At 37.8% G+C, this 18,012-nt stretch overlaps 1 protein-coding gene and 1 pseudogene across 18 annotated transcripts in view; one reads left to right on the plus strand and one right to left on the minus strand.

Moving 5' to 3' along the window:
* Window positions 1–18,012, plus strand: part of MAPK10 (mitogen-activated protein kinase 10) — a 287,949-nt gene that overhangs the window by 175,051 nt on the left and 94,886 nt on the right. The window lies entirely within an intron of this gene.
* Window positions 2,419–14,339, minus strand: LOC109447206 (uncharacterized; annotated as a pseudogene).

The following is an 18,012-nucleotide window of genomic DNA, read 5'->3' on the forward strand; positions in this document are numbered from 1 at the left end:
CAGACAGTCTCAGCGGTTCTCTATTTTCTTACCTTCTTGTCCTCTGCAGACCCATTTTCCAAACCCTCATTCAGATCAACCCAACTGACTATTTTCTTTGCTCTTCTTGGAAGGCTGAGCCCAGCTGGAGAAATCATATAATCACACTGATTTCCTCCATTATAAGTTTATGAGCTTCATCTTCAGCTGGGCCCTTGTCACTACTTAGCAATCCTTTTACTTATGTGGCTCATCAGCTCCCTGTCCCATGTCCCATGGTGGCTGTTACAATCCTTTTACAGCTTTCATTGCAAGCTCCCAATTCCACTTCACCGGCCCCGTTCTTTGCAGAAGGCCTTACCTTCTGCTTCCTGGGGAAAACAGATGGCCTCAGGCGTGTGAGCTCTCAATTTCCCCTTCCGCCTTCTAACTCTGTCATCTGTAGTCTATTCTACAGTTCCTCCATGAGGGACTCCCAGAGGAGGTTGGCCACCCACCTGTGTTCTTAACTCCCTCCCCTCCTCCCCTCCTCCCTTCCCCCCTTAGACTCCCCCCCTCCATCAGGGGCGCTGTCAATTATCTATTTTGCATCTACTGTCTCTCTTCCTCCAACAGTATTTGCTCCCCTGCTTATAGAAGACCTCCCACCAAATTCATATGTAAAAAAGTGTTTTTTAGAATGTCCCTGTCCCTCAAACTACCTCTCTGACTCTTTCTTTATCATCAAACTTCTGGATAGAGTAATCTGAATTTAATCCCAACACATACTATTTAAATTCTCATTTCACAGACAGTCCCAATTTTGTCACTATACCTCTCTAGTAGGTAGGATGCTATGGACCCCTTAAATGGTTAGTTCACTGGCTTATTTTTTAGCCCCCATTTCTTAATTCTCTATAATGTTTGGAAATATTAAGTATTTATTGAATTTTTCTTGAATATCTGCCTTCCCTGATTTTTAAGCTGGGAATTTTCAAAATCTATCCTTGAGGGTACCATAACATAGTGGTTAAGAAGGCAGACCCTGGAGCCAGACTGCCAGGCTGGGATCCTAGCTCACTCTTACCTCTATGTGATCTCAGTTCCTTCATCTGAAGATGGAGTTAGTAGAAATATGTATACATGTTACGTTCCTTTTTTTTTTTTTTTGGTAGTTTATGTAAAAATTATTTGACCAAAATGTAGAAAAAGTGACACCATTGCACATGATACAGTTGCAAGAATCTAAATGAAGTGTGGGTTTTATTCAATCACACAATTTGCAATTTGCTAGTGTATCTCCTGGGTAGTGTGACGCATAATAAAAAGGAACGAGGGGCAGATGAATCAGATAAGTTAGAAGCAGGGTGGTTTTTAGTCAGAATTGTAAACTTGAGTTGGCTCCCCATGCTGCTGGGGAATATGGAATATTTCAGCTCTGAGATGTTAAGTGAGAAAACAAAAATATAACAAAGCAAAAACATGCAGCCCTGTCTACAAAAATACTCCATATCCAGTCTAATCAGGAGTTTCCTGGTCTTTTATTAACTTGGCTCTGAAGGAGGAATTAAAGTCCTAGATAAATAAATCTTCAGTTTACCATTTTCCTACCAATTTACCAATCTTCCCTAAAGTACAGATGAGATGAAGTTAAGCCAGTTGCTTTTTCTCTGCTGCCAGAGAGGCCACTTCTGCCCAGTATTTATTAATAGAAAAATGCTCTTGCTCAATTATTGATGGCTAGCAGTCTTTTTGATAGGCTTCCCTGGACAGGACTAAATTCTACCATATTCATTCCTGCTGAGTGGATGGCCTCATATCAGAGTAAATATTATGACAATTTCCCAAGCATTTTCATGCTGACTGCTCAGAGGATGTTTGTTCTGAGTGGTAGAACAAACCTAATCATGCCAGGATGATTAGATTAATCTATCTGTGGTTTATGATTTCCCACAATAGTGCCTCCTCTCCTCACCCCCACCCCTGGGTTTCTTTGCTGTGCACCGAAAGTCCCCACCCATTTTAATGTGGTCCCTGGCTTCCTGTCGTGTGTCCAACCATGGCCCAGAGGTTCTATTCTTCAACCTTTTAAATTGACCAGTGACTATGTAGATATTGGAGTCTGTTTTGCAAGTGTGGGGTTGTCTAACCTCCCACGAACCAAATGCCCCCAGTCTTAAGAGACTATGTTCAATAGGAAACAGCTGCCTACCTTAGGAATAAATGCAATTTAAGAATAAAAATAGAGCTGAAATAGCTGGTTGCCAACAGGGACAAAAGGAAGGAATTAGATTTAACTGGTGCTCAAAGCTCCTGTGATACAAAATATTTGGTCACATATTCATAATTCACTTGACATTTCCAGCAAAGCACAGATGCAGTAACACAAGAAACTTCTCATGAGAGGAGAAAAACATGGAAGTCTGGAGCTTCTGTAGGAACAAGGCACTTCTGTTTTGCTTATAGACAGTGAAGTTCATTTAGTTTCTGGCCCATTGTCTGCTGTAAGTCCACGGTCTCTTCTTTGGCCTGGGCAAGATTTTCTTCCAGGTCATCCACTGTCTTTTCCAGTTTTGCAACCATTCTGTCCACAAATTCAGCATGGGTCTCAGCCTCTTTGAGTTTGTGAGATAGAAGTTTAATTTCTTCTTCATATTTATCTTCCTTTTCAGAATACTTGTAAGATGCAGCCTGCAGCGACTTCGAGTTGTTAGTGACATTCTTGAATTCTTCCAGGTCCCCTCTGCACGCTCCTCTGCCCTCTCCAGCTCGCCCTCCGAGATGACCAACTTACTAGCTACCTCCTTCTATCTGTGTGTTTGCGGTGGACCTCCTCTGCAGTGTGCTCGGTCTTGGAGCTGCAGCTCCTGGATCTCCATCTTCTCATCTTTCGTGGTCCGGTTTTCTATCACCTTCATTCATTCCTCTCTCGCTCTCATCAGCAGCCTTTTCTGCCTCCTGGTTCTTGAGCCTTGACCAACTCCTCAGCCAGTTGAATGCGATTGAGAGCTGCCACATCCCCTTTGGCTTTCTCACCTTCTCCAGAGAGTAGCAAGCGCTCTGCTTGGCTGGACTCCGTCAGGTCCAGCGAGAGCTGCAGCAGCCCTGCCAGCCCCAGAGCCTTTGGCTGCGCCCCTACCACCCCCACTCCCGCCCCCCACCCCCGTCCCTCTCTGCCCTCTCCTGCCCCTCCTGCAAGTTAGTTTTCATTAGTGTTAGTTGGCGTGGGTCACCGCTAGTTTCTAAGGGATTGGTTACATGGAGAAGTTTATTTTTATCGTTTATCGTGCAAAAAAGAAAGACAGCAAAATAATCCAACCCAAAGCTCCTGAAGACGAGATTGGAATCTAGAAATTGGAGCCAGAAGGTCAGGTACTAATTCTAAATCGTAATGAGAGGGAGATCTAAATGAGAGATGGAAGCAAATGCTAAGAACCAGTATAGAACTGGATCAAAGTAGGAGAAATCTGGGAACAACAGAATGAATCTAGGACTAGTGTCATGAATATTATTGGCTGGTGGGGAGTGATGGTGATGTTAGACTGGGTTGAAGCCAACTATTTCCTGGTTCCCTCCGACTTCGGTGACCAAGCATTCATTATCTGTCTCTTTTATTGGTCATCACTCTCTACCCTTCAAATATGTATTTTATAAAGGTTCTTCCTCCTTTGGCTTTTCATCTTCTTTCACAATTCAATGCCTAAGGACTCCCACATCCATATCATACTGGCTAACTACACCTTATTTTTTTATTGATTTATAAATATATTTCAATGATCTACTTCAAATATACATTTTTTGTTGAGGTATAATTGACATGTTATATTACTGTCAGATTTGATTCAGATTCATAGTGATTTGATATTTGTGTGTATTGTGAAATGATCACCACAATAAGTCTGGTTAACATTTATCACCATACATAGTTACAAGACCTTTTTTTTTCTTGTGATAAGAACTTTTAAGATCTGTTAGATCAATCTGTCAGAAACTTTCAAATATGCAACACAGTATTATGAACTATAGTCACCGTGCTGCACATCACATCCCCATGACTTACATATTTTATAACTGGAAGCTTGTTCCTTGCTTCTAAGCTCTTGGTCCATATACTCATTTATGTACATTGTGTCCTTCAGATTACTCCACAGATACCTCAAATTCAATATGTCCAATGTAGTTTTATGATCTATGCAAACTTGCTCTTCACTGAGTAATTCTTACTTACTTATGCAGTTACTATTCCCTCAGTTACCTAACCTAGAAATTAGGTAACTTCTTCCTCTTTCGGGATCGAGTCCAATTGTTTCTGTTTCTGAAATGTCTGTTCTTTCCATTCCCACTGACCTTTTCCAGGTCCTCAGACCTCATTTGGGGTATCATCAAGGGTAGTTAGCCAATGTCCCTCTTCCGCTTAATTCTTCCTCCCCTAATCCATCCTTCACATCGCTTACAAAATAAAGTTGCTTACGGAATTGCTTACAAAATATTTTAGAATGTTTTACTAGTCATTGTTTCCAAATGTGCTGGCCACTTTTATGCTTCTGGTACTTATATGAAGTTGTTTCTCCCCATCTGAAATGCTCTTGACATGTCTGCCATTCTACTGGGAAATTGATACTCATTTCAAGTTTCCGCTGTAGGGTCACCACAATGTGAAGCCTTAACTTACCTTCCCTACTGCTTAGCAAAAATAATTGCTCTCTCATCTGTATTGACATAACATGTTATACTTATATCTCTTTTGGCACTGTTCGTATTTTTATTGCTATTTAAGCCTGTGTCTGCTACTAGATAATGATCTCCTTGGGGCAAGGATCCTGAATTATTCATTCTTATAGTCTCAAGACTTCAAAAGTCTTGATGGAAACCTTAACTGTTGAATTGTTTAATATTAAATCTGCCAATACTATAATGTATATATCTCTATATATATATGTCTCTCTATATGAGTATGTATATGTATATATGCATATATATGTATATATATATGTGTATATATAAATAATTAAACAAATAGTATGGCCCCCTAATTTCGGGAGTAATACAGCAAATAGTAATAAAATAATATTTAAGATAGAGATGCCTATGCAACTATTTTAATGCAATAATTAGAATAATTTAACTTTAATAATTATGCCTTTAGCTAATCTAAAGAATGAATAAGTAATACCATAATTGATTTTCATTTATTAAATGCTATACTGATTTAAATTTGATCTGATAATATTAAACAGCACAGACAAGTGAAAAATTCTAAAAGTATCATTAAAAAATACAATCCAAGGACTTGATACAAATTTACTAAACATTTTTCTTCCATATTTTTGTGTCTAAATGTAAGAGAGATAACATAGCCACTATAAATTAATATTTATGGCATCCACACAGACTGTATTAGGGTCATGAAGTTGGAAAATCATATGTGAATGCCATTGATACAGCTAAATATTGGGGATATGTTTATCAATGCTGTACATGTGAGAGCATTACTGGATTCAGAGGAGAATGACTAAGCTTAATAAAATGAAGAAAATGCAAATGATGACAGTTGTCTAGATTCACTGTTTATAAACCTAAAATAAAGAAAAAAATACAAAAGTCTCACTCCTGAGTTAGCTCATTAATTAATTTTCATTCAATGAATATTTATTAGGCACTATGCTATTTCACAGGGGTATAAAATTGAATTGACAGAGTCAAACATCCTGCCATCTGTCTAGTTGATATGTGGACATATAAACCCCTAATGTCATTGTTTTTCTTGGGCTAACTTCTTCACATCCTTCATAAACACATACATTAGTTAGGATAACTAACTTCAATTCATATACATTAGTTAGGATAATTTTGGTGACCAAACAAGCAAACAAACAAACAGACCATTCAAGGTTCAAACACAATCGAAGTTTATTTCTTGTTTATCAGGTTGGGGAGGAGTAAATAAATGGACAAGGGAAAGTGTCAGCTCTATTCAGTGATCTGAAGAGCCCGACTGATGACGGCTCTGCCACATTCATCTTGTGGCATCTAAGGTCTCCAAATAGCAGAAGGGGATGAAAGCAAGGAGGAACTTTTACTGGGCAGGCTTGGAAGTGGTGTGTTTGTTTCCCTTCTGTTCATATTTCACTGGCTAGAACTCAACTCAGTTACGGTACATGGCCACCCCTAATTGTATACGAAGCTGAAAATGTTATCTAGCTGTGTGCCCAATAAGAGGAGGAGACGTTGAATTTGCAGTCTTCACCCTATTTCATTGTCACCACCCTGAATCCAGTGTCAGTGCCCCTCTGCCATGCTTTTACATCACCCTGTATTTTCTTTGTCAAATCATCATCACTCTCTTTTTACCTTGTCTCATTTCCCACTAGACTGGAAGCTCCCTATAGGCAGAGACTGTCAGGCTTGCTTCCAATTGTATTTCTAAAGTTTAGCACAGCTTCTGACATAGTATAGGCACTAAATACATATTTATCGCTATTAAACTGTCTGTTTTCTCTTCTTCATCTCCTGTTCATTCCCCAACTCACCGGAATCCACTTCTGTGCACACCACTCTGTGGAAACTGCTCTCGCCAAGTTACCAAAGATGACAAGGTCTCTGTGATCTCTGCCTTATTCGATTTGGCGCTTGCTGCTTTGTTTTGATAGTCCTCTTTCAGATTTACCTCTGAGTTTTTCAACTTTAACTTCTCAATTCTTTTATTTTTCTTAATCAAATGCTTTTTTAAATATTTTTTATTAGTTTCAGGTGCGCAAAACAATATAATAGTTAGACATTTATCATTTATATCCCTCACACAGTGATAACTCCCCTCCCCCAATCTACTACCCCTCTGACATTGCAGAGCCATTACATTTCCACTGTCTCTGTTCCTAATGCTGCTGTACTCCACTTCTTGTGTGTGTATATATATATATATATATATATATATATATATATATACACACACACACACACACACATATATAAGCATATATATGTATGTATGCATATATATATATATATATATATATATATATATATATTAAATTGTAGTTGTTAATTTCTCAATTCTTATGTGGACTCCTTTTCTATAAAGTTGTCTTGCAAAGGAGAGCTCTTGGGTGGTTAGTGACTGCAACCTCATAGATAAAGGGAAGAATATATTTTTAAAAGTCGGGAGAATCTGTCTTTTCCTCTCCACCAGAGAGGAAATGCTGGATGCTGGAGATGGGGTGTATGGAGAGAGAGAGAGAGAGAGAGAGAGAGAGAGAGAGAGAGAGAGAGAGAGAGAGGAGACAGGAGGATAAAGACAGTTATAAAAACAGAGATAGAAATAGCAAAAGAAACAGATGACTGATACACAAAAAGAAGAGAGGAGGTGGAGAGACAAAGGGACACAAAGCAGGCAGCTGAGAGACTGAAGATACCAGAAAAGGAAAGCATATTTGTTAAAGAATAATTTCTGAGGAAGCAGGAAGACGCTAATGGGATTAGCGGTGAAAAGAGGCAATAATTCTTCATGAAAGAGCAAAATTGAGAAAAACACTTTTTATTCTTTTGTTTGCAGTGAACCATGTTTAATATATTGTGTAACATTTCTTCACTAACATCCCAAGTGTGGTAGAGATTTGAATGGCCAAAGAAGTCTTTTGACTGTGCAGCTATATATGACAAAGAATTGAAATGAGACATGGGGCAAATGTTAGAGAAGAGCATTAGTCACAGAGCAATTCTTGTACAATTGCTACTTCTCTGTTTCTTGGCTCTTTGAGGAGGATGAAACTCATTGGTTGAAGTGCCTTAGAAATGACACCTTTTCTTTTGGTAAATATGGTAACAAGTGGGGAATAAAAACATAGACTCAGCTACTATATCCATAGCATACAACTTTTCTAATGGTGTTCATAGATCTTTGCTTCTTTTATAGCTCATTATAAGTTTTTAATATCTATATTCATTTGTTTTGTCCTGAAAGCAAACATGAACTTTCTAGAACAGAGGCAGAGTATTGTTACTTACGGCAATAACTGTATCAGTTACCCATGTCTCCTTCTCCCCTCTCAAGGCTGTGCTATAAAAGCCAGATGTCATCCTGTACATGCAAAGGAGTTTTTACCCTCCCTAGAAGAAATTACGAATGTCAGAGTTTATATAGGAATTTCTACACAGCTGCCACCGCCTCCTCCTGAGAGATTGAGAGAGAGGGAGATGAAGAGGGAGTGAGAGGGATAGATATCTAATATTCCCAGTATAAACAAATCTCTGGGAAGAGAAAGGAAAGGCCCCTATTTTATAATCTGTTGGAAGGTAAATGTGATATTTTAATTAAGTTTTAAGTGCACATGGTGTCGGTATATATACATACTTGTTTTTCTGTGTGCATAAATCAAAATAACCCCACTAACACACCAAAAAAAAAAAAAAAGGCACCAATAATTTGGTACTTCTTCAAAAACATATTGCTAACTTTTGTTGTATGCATTCAAAAAATGTTTAATAGTTTAGTTTGGAAAGCAATAATAGCACAAGAAATACAGTAGAGATTCAGTGGCTATTTTCACCCTATTCTCTGACAAGCTTAGCACCTGATAACAATTTTCCTTGGTTATCAGAAAGGATGTCAGAGTAACTTAAACTTTTGCCAATTAAGAATTTTAAAAATATGAAATATAATGTATCTTTGGAGAATAGGAAGAATGTGCATTAATATGATTGAAAAAAGAACGCTATTCTTTACTTTTGTCTTCATGCCTGTGTCCTGATAGTGCAATGGTTTGCCTTTAAGTCAGAAGCCACATCTCTTTCATTCTATTCCATTGAATTTACTTATATATTTAGCACTTAATATGTTCCAGGCACTGTGCTAAATGCTGGAACTACTGTCATGAGCAAAAATGGATATGGTTCTCTGTCTTCTAAATGTTGGCTTAGTAGATAGGATCCAATTATAGATACCTCTATTAGATAGGATGTACCCTAAGATAGTCTAACAAACAGATTTAAAGTACATTGGCTTAAACACTTTTCTCTCCCATAAAAGTCTGAGCTGCTGTATAGATCCAGGAGATAGGGCGATTCTGTTTCACAAGTTCCCCCAGAGACTCAGGAATCTTAACAGTGTTCTTCTTGTCCACATGGCCAAAACCACTAAGGTAACATTCCAGTTTGTAGGAAGAGATTCAAAGCATGTGGAAAGCAAGCAACCTGTCTACTTGTATAAGATTATGACCCAGAAACTGAATATTTCACTTCTGCTTCCCATCCATCATCCTGAACTTAATCACAGGGTTACATCTGGCTGCAAGGGAAGCGGGAAGACATCTTTTCTGTGGAATGCCATGTGCCTCTCTACACTAGGAAGGTTCTTATAACTATGAGGAAGAGGATAGTTCTTGGGAGACCATTAGTCTCTGAAATAATAAGTTTTCACTTTCTGGATCTGATAACTAATCTTCAGTCCCTCTTCTTGTTCATCTGACTTGGACTTGGGGGCCCTGCTTCCAATCAATGTGGGTTTTCATTCTTGATCCATCTAAATTGTGTCCTAGCCAGGTGCATTATATGGATTAGGGACCCTTGATTCTCAAGAAATGCCACAATGTAACATAAGTTCTATGAGAAATAAATGGATTAGTGTCCTGGTAGTCTGATGCCATCACCCTGTCTTGTCTCCTTCACCCTGTTTTCCCAAGGTCTTTCACAATGTCTGGAACATAAGAGGTACTGAAAAAAACACTCCGTTGAATGAATAATGAATAAATGAATGCCATATGTTGTATGAATGCCTCTGATTTATGTTCCTTTTTTTTTTTTCCTTATTTTATTTTCGTTCAACTCTGAGTCACATTATCGGGGTCAGAAAGAGAACTAGGCACAGGGCTTTTAACAAGGCTCTGAATATTTTCAGGACCAGAGTTATTGTTTGCATTTCGCTCACTTTCTGTTTCATAATAACTATCCACGATATTTGAGGACATTGGTATACTTAAAAATATGTGAAAGTATAGAAAAGAACACAAATACCATCTAACTACTTATTTTACCGATGGAAATCTGGGTCCCAGATAGAGAAATGTTTGCCAGTTGTCATATAAGTTATTCCTATCACTAGAGCCTTTGACATCCAATCACTGTTCTTTTTAATATTACGTTGATCCTTTGATTCTGAACTGTTATGTGCCTGGTAACTGGTAGATCTGAGTCTTATATTCCCATCGGCTTCCTCTAAAAGAAGGGCACATTCTTCTCCCTTAGTACTTGGTTCTTTGGCCTGCACCCTCAGCATTGGACTGTCCTGGACACCTGTTTGAAATGCAAATTATTGAGTCACACCCCAGACTCAGAAACTCAAAACTCTGAGGCTCAAGCCCAGTCCTGTGGGTTTTAACGAGCTCTCCAGGTGATTCTGATCTCACTCAGGTTTCAGAGCTGCTGTACTGTATCAACAGGGCAGCACACAGCATGTATTAAGACATTATCATATGTGATGCAGAGACCAGTAACCAAAGCTACCAATTAGTACCTGTGATGCTCCGTTCTCTGTGCTAGATACTATACGTACCTACTCTCATTTAACCATCACAGTAGTCTGGCCAATAGTTATTATTATCTGTATTTTATAAATGAGGAAACTAAGGCTTAGAGAGGTTAGATTGCCCCCCACTCACACACCCACTAAGATTACATCATTAGATATTGGCAGGGCTGAGATTTTTAGCTCATATTGTCTTAACTCCAATGACCATGTGTTTTCTGAAGCACTGCTTTAAAAAACTATATTGTATTATAATTTACTCATTGAGAGGTATGGAAAATAAAAGCATCTGATATTTGAAACACAAAGATTTCAGGACCATGAACTGCATTCAAATTTTCTCTAGTTATAGTGTGTTTATTAAGATGGCTGTTTTAAATTCTAACAGCCTTCTTTTGGTATTGCTGGTGTGTGCAAAGCTGTATTTTGCCAGGAAAAAGAAAATTGTCAGCTTTCTTTAAGTAATTTGCCTCCTCTGTTTTTGCAGTTCATACAACTTGGTACGTAAGTGGTATGGTAGAGACAAATGTGTAATCTTCAAAGTTGATGTTCCTCCCAGAAAGCCCTGCTTTGGAATTACCTCATGGTCATTGAGGAAGGGGCTTCATTCTGAGTGTATCAGAGAGTCTACATGGCCCATAATATCCCAGTCTCTCCAAATGAGAGGAGAATTGACTCTGGGATAAATTAAATACTATGTATCCCATAGTACATCATTCCCAGGTCACTGGGGGACCAGTTGACCCATCTCTCCTCAAAGTTACTGATGCATAAGGATACCTGGGTGTCTAGAGTGTAGATGGTGAAACCTCAGTACACTTTCTTACTTGACCTTTTATTTTTCTTTACCTGTGAAGAGAATCCTGAATAAACATTGCCACTTTATAATTTGCCTAAAGTGGGTAGCTCTGGTTATTGCTAGGAAGAAAATCTGGAGACTGTTGTCAGATCTTCAAATTTTTCCAGAGAAGCAGGATATATGTATATCTGCTATACATGTATATGCATATGCTATATACAAGTACATATATGTGTGTATCTGTGTATATATATATTCCTGCGTGTGTGAAATCCTATATTGAAATTTTTGTAACCCAATTATTTTAACACCGTAGGCAAAAATCTACATTTGGGGGCTGGTTATATTCATTACATGTTTACTTTACACTTTCTATAAACTTTTGGTGACGGACTTTTAATATTTGCTCCCTTCAAGTTCACATATTTATTTAGCAGCATAATTTGAGTTAATTTTATCACCCATCTGAAGTTCCCTTCTTTTTGAGTGACAGTTTGGAGATTAGAAAGCAAACAACAAAGAAACCTGGATTTAAATCTGCCTGGATTGGCACAATGCCATCACCACACATTAACGAGTAACCTGAAGTAGATTACTTATCATATCTGATCCTTGTTTTCAGTGTCAATAAAGGAGCATAAAAAGTGCCCAGCACAATCTTTGAGTGTACAGTAAACAGTTAATTCCTGTACTTTACCCTCTTTAACTATAGCAAACAATTACGAAAACAAAATGGGTTTTCTCAAAAAATCTAAAGGAACTAGCAAGATTTCTTTTTTTCTTCCCCAGAAAATAAAATTTCTACAAATAGTTTTGAGTAAACAGTGGTAGTCAATGAAATAACTGTAAAAATAATAACAAGTCATTTATATGTTAGTTGATTTTTTTTTTTGGTTGTAATCTCTTACATTTTTGTTAACTAAAATATAAGGAGAAAAACAAGCTTCCAGTAGTACTATTTTGACCTATCCTTGTGCTCAAAAAGGGCAAGATTGAATACTAACTCTCTGGAAGCAGCTGAATTGCCAGCTCTGGGGAGTTCATACAGCTATTTGGGTCCATCTGTTGATGCTTCAAGATAGTGACGTAATTTGGAGTCCTAAAACAAAGGAGCAGAGCAGATAATCTAACTGGATTATCTGGATCATCAAAAGGATGAAATTTATATTACTTTTTTTGGTGGTTTGCTTGTAATACCTTCATAATTGAGTTTGTTTTCCCCCCATGGAACAATTAAAATCCAGCTGGATAACGCCTTTGTACTTGTTCCATGTCAGAAATTGCAATTGATTTAGAATGAAGTGAAAACTCATTGATAACTGGATAACTAAAATCACTACTAAAACTTTTTTCCTTGAGATCTGTCTTATTCCATTCAGGCTGCTATATCAAAATACCATACACTTCGTGGCTTATAAACAACAGAAATTTATTTCTCATAGTCCTTGAGGCTGGAAGTCTGAGATTAGGTCGCCTGCATGGTCAGGCTCTATGGCTGGTAACAGCCTGCTTCCCAGCTCATAGATCGCTATCTTTTCACTGTGTCATCACTTGGTGAAAGGAAGCAAGCTCCCTCGGGACTCTTAGAAGTTCCAACCTTGTGATCTCATCTAATTCTAATTACCTCCCTAAGACCCCACTTCCTAATACCATCACATTACGAGGTAGGGTTTCAACATATGAATTTTGCAGGCAAGGACAAAAACATTCAGTCTATACCAAGGTCTGTGGGGGACTCACCCTTTAGTAACCCCCAAGTCATACCCTTGTATAACCCCTTCCTCCTGGGCACAGATAGAACCTGTGACGTACTTCTAGTCTATAAAGTATGGCAAGGGTGATAGGATTGTCACTTCCTTGATTAGGTTATGTTAGAAGACTCTGTCTATCTTGTGAGACTGAGTGAGAGATTCTCTTGCTGGCTTGGAAGAAATGACACCATGTTACAAATGGGTCATGAGCCTGTGACTTGGAGGTGGCCTCTAGGAGCTGATAGGAGCCTCTGGCTGGCAACTAGCAAGGAAATAGGGACCTTCATCTGATGACCACAGAGACTGAATTCTTCCAACAACCATGTAGACTCAGAAGAGAACCTTGAGCTCCAGAAAGTTCCTTCAGCCTGACAACACCTTGACTACAGCCTGTGAAACCCTGAGCAAAGGGTACAGCTATGCTTTGCATAGACTCCTGATCCACAAAATCTCTGACATAATAAATGTTCATTATTTTAAACCATTAAGTTTGGGGTAACATATTATGCAGCTTGGGAAACTAATACAAGGTCATCTTATTTGCCTTCCTGAGGCTTTCTCAGTTATTTCTTATAAGTGGATGAGATTCTTGGAAGGACAATGTCTTGGAAATGTGTCAGACACACCTATATTCCCATAACTGGAAGATTTTAGACAAATTTATGTCTGATGGTTACTGAGCCATAAATTTGTTAGGATTAGAAGTATGATCACGGACTCTGGCATTCAACATAATAGATTTCAGCCTCGACTCTGCCACTTATTAGTAGTGTGAGCTGAAGCCTCCAGAGCTTCTCTTTTCTAATTTGCAAAATGATGATAATAATATCTACATCATAGGATTATGTAGCATTATGTGTGGATTAAATTTTATAAGTAAAATGCAAAATGCAGTGTGTGACACGTATTAGATGCTCAATGAATTTTGGTTCTCTTGCTTCCTCCCCAGGCCCAAACCAACACCCCCCCACGCACACACACACACACATTCACACACACACACACCTGTGTGCACACCCACACCCACAGACATATAGAAGAACTGGTAATAACTCTTTGATCTAATAAAAGATTAGTCTCTGTTCTGGTCTGGTCTTGATATTTCTTTTTGTCTTTCTAAATGTGAATTATGCTTAGCTGGTTTTCATTCTATCTGTATTATATCAAAACATTAAGTAAATTCTACAAAGCTTTGTTTTCTCTCATTAGCTCTATAAAATACCAGGCAGGGCCGATGCCCTTGTTACCCAGGAATAGCTTACTTTCGGTTTGTGAGATGCCGTAGCTCAGTGTTAATTCCTCTTTCTTGCATGCTTGACTGGTATTCTTTGCTACCATGAGGAGAGACTGGTGCTTTAAACTTCCTTTGTCCAGAAAGAGTAACTTTGAATGGAGTTTAACCTGAACACAAAATTGCCCCCACCCCTGACAAAGATATAGACTTCATGACACAATTTCCTCAGGTTACAGCAGTCCAGGGGATTGATTATCTTGTGTCATTACATCTGATATGTGTGCTGCAGTATTTTATTCAGTGGTCAAGTATCTTATGTTCACCATGGGACTATAACTTGTATAACTTTTTGTAAGATAGTAGCATCATATTTTGTAAACAATATCCTTTTTAACAGATAGTTTCATAATTTCTTCAAGTAAATTCTGGGGATTAACCATGCTGAGCTTGAATTGTATATTTTAATGTGGCTGAACTCTTTAACACATGGGACAAGATCTTATAGAACCTGGGTCACAAATAAACTGTGTGTGACTTTGGATAATTTAATTGTCTTTGTTAGCCTCAATTTCCTTATGTCTTAATAAAATGAGGCTATTGGATCAGTGATTAAAATCTTCGTAGCTAAAAATGCACAGCCTTGATATGTAGACCATTTACTATTGATAGCAATGCACAATATGCTTTTAATTCCCTTTTGAAAACTGCTACTGACAAGTACAGTGCTTTTAGCACTTTGCAAAGTATTATATTTATTGTGCATCTGGTAGGAAGCAGAGTCTGGGAGCCTGGAAAGTAATTACCAAGTCTCAAGTTTCCAGCAGCCAACAGGATGTGTGTGTGTGTGTGTGTGTGTGTGTGTGTGTGTGTGTGTGTGGTTAATTATGCCAACGGGCTAGAGAGAGAATGGGGAAATGGGGTGGAGACTCATGTCATTTTGCAAGATTCGATGATTCATTGCTATTAACTGAAGTTTGAGTTAGACAATTTAAATCTAAAATTTATTTAGAGGCATGAATAATTACACTTGTTAATATACATGGGAAGAAAACAGTTATTGAATCTAGAGCTAGGGATACTTAATTTGGAGAGAAGTTGACTTTTCAGGGAGATGGAGGGAATTGTCACATAATTTGAAGACACCTCTCTGTGTTAATAAATGAGTAGACTTACTCAGTTTGGCTCCAGAGAACATACATAGGTTAGTAGAAGTTAGATTTCAGTTCAATTTAAGAAAGAACTTTATCAAAGTCAGAGCCATTCATCAATGGGTTGTCTTCCTTGTGAGGGTGTAAAAACTGTTTTTAAGTAAAAGCTACCAGGATGTTGTATTTTACAGAGAATGTGTTTATTTGGTGGAATGTTGGATTAAATGAATTCTTAACTTTTCTTCTCATTCTCAACTTATATAGTTTTTTGTTGCCTTAGAAACATTATTTTTAAGTTACATTTTTAGGCAGAGAATCTACTACTATAATCAAAGGTGGTCTTCTGTTTAGAGCCGGAATCGATTATCTCCTCAATTTATTCCCACGCTGTCAGTAAGTACTGACTCTCCAATGGAGCCACAGTGAAGATGTCTGGCTCTGTATCCAAAGTCTCAAACTAAAATCCTGGCTGCATATCCTGGATTCATATGTGTTAACACCCACAAAAAGAGCTTCTTAAAATTCAAACTTCTCTAAATGCAAAACTGTAGACACACGTCTTCGTCCGTTTGGGCTGCTAGAACAAAATGCCACCGACTGGGTGGCTTATAAAAAACAGAAATTTATTTCTCACAGTTCTGGAGGCTGGGAAGTTCAAGATCAAGGTGCTGGTAGACTTCGTGTCTGGTGAGGATCTGCTTTCTGGTTCATAGATGGTGCCTTCAGGCTATAACCTCACATGCAGAAAGGAGGGATCTCTCCGGGGTCTCTTTTAAAATGGTACTAATGCAGTTTGTGAGGGGGTCTGCTTTCATGGCCTGATCACCTTCCAAAGGCCCCCTCCTCCAAATATCATCACATGGGGCATTCGGATTTCAACCTACAAATTTGGGGAGACACAAACATTCAGGCAAACTTTCTCTAAGATAGGTCAAATAGTTTGTCCCAGCTATTGGTTGTATTCTGTAGACTGTTTTAGCTATGTGAAATTTTATATTATGGACAGAGCACATTTAGAATTTGCTGGACCTCAAGTTTATAAAATTTGGGGGGAACCTTTAAGAAAAATTACAGATATAAATTAAGAATGAAACCAAATTATTTATTTAGAATAAAAATTACAGGAGGGAGGGTAAGGATAAATAGAGCACAGAGGAATTTTAGGGAAGTGATGGATACACATCATTACACATTTGTCTAAACCCATAGGATGTACAACACCAAAAATGAACTGTAATATAAACTGTGGGCTTGGGGAGATAATGATGTGTCAGTGTAGAGTCATCTATTGTAACAGATTGATGAATTGTAACACCCCCTCTACTAAGGGATGTTGATAATGGGGAAGACTGTGGGGGGCAGGGTGTGTATATACACACGAATATGTATACGAAGGTCGGACAGTTAAGTTCGCGAACTTTTCACTGTGTAAGTGCACGTGTGTGTGTGTGTGTGTAAAATCTCTGTACCTTCCCCTCAATTTTGCTGTGAACCTAAAACTGCTCTAAAAGTATAATGTTGATTACAAAAAAATAAAATCAATTATTGAAAAAATTACAACAAATTGCAAATTGAAAAGAAAAGCTGACAAATACCACAGAATCATAAAATCCAGAAAAATAATATTTTTATTAATTAACTGATGTAACTTCTTTTAGTGTATTTTTGGCTGCATACTCCTTGAACATGTCTTCATATGACAATGATTTTGTAATATGATCCTCTATAGAGAAAATAGAAAGAAAATTCAGTCTGTCTCCTATCATGGTTGGTCAAAATGTATCTTTTATTATTGATAGTTTAGAAAATATTTTTCAGCTTCCTAATTTATTATTGATAATGTCATATACATGTTCAGAATTGTCAGATTTGGGAAAACTCTAGTTTCTTTTATACACGGACTGTATTAGTTAAAAAAGTTGTTCACAGACTGCTTTCTGGCTCCATATATTTCAAACCTTGTTTCTCTACCACTACTTACATACCTACATACTTCTAGTGTCAGGCAGTGTTCACATTGTGATATTACTTCTGGCCCTGCCACTTCCTTTCACAAGATTGGACACTAGGTGAGTGGACCCAGTGCTAGCAATATTTTTAGAAATCATACCTATACCAGGAAAAGTTGCAATAACTTAAATACATAAATGACTGTGAAACGTAATAACCCACTGAACCAAAATAAATATATTTCGAACTTAATTACCCCTTAGTCACATCCCCAAAATGTGTGTAGCCACTTCAATTCTACCTAATATAGAAAATAGGTAGATGAAAGGAAAGCTGGAGTATAAAGAGTCAGTGGTTTAACCCTAGAAAATTTAAGTGTAAACAGCGTAAGACTTGCTCTTTTAAACCTTATGTTATTTGTAAGTTAAAGGGATTGGAGTTGAGATTAAGATCAGAAATTGTAGAGGCAATTTTTATGCTGAACTACATGACAAAATTAATCAGTTTGACTTAGTCTTGACAATAAATTTTTGATGATTATCATAGTCAATCTGTAGTTCCAAAGGTCATATTAGCTGTGAATCTTCAATAAAATAAATATATTTGTTTAGATACATTTCCCATTACAAAAAAAAATGTATTCTGTTTGGGTT

This window comes from Rhinolophus sinicus, linkage group LG02 (assembly GCF_036562045.2).
Source record: "Rhinolophus sinicus isolate RSC01 linkage group LG02, ASM3656204v1, whole genome shotgun sequence".
NCBI lineage: Eukaryota > Metazoa > Chordata > Mammalia > Chiroptera > Rhinolophidae > Rhinolophus > Rhinolophus sinicus.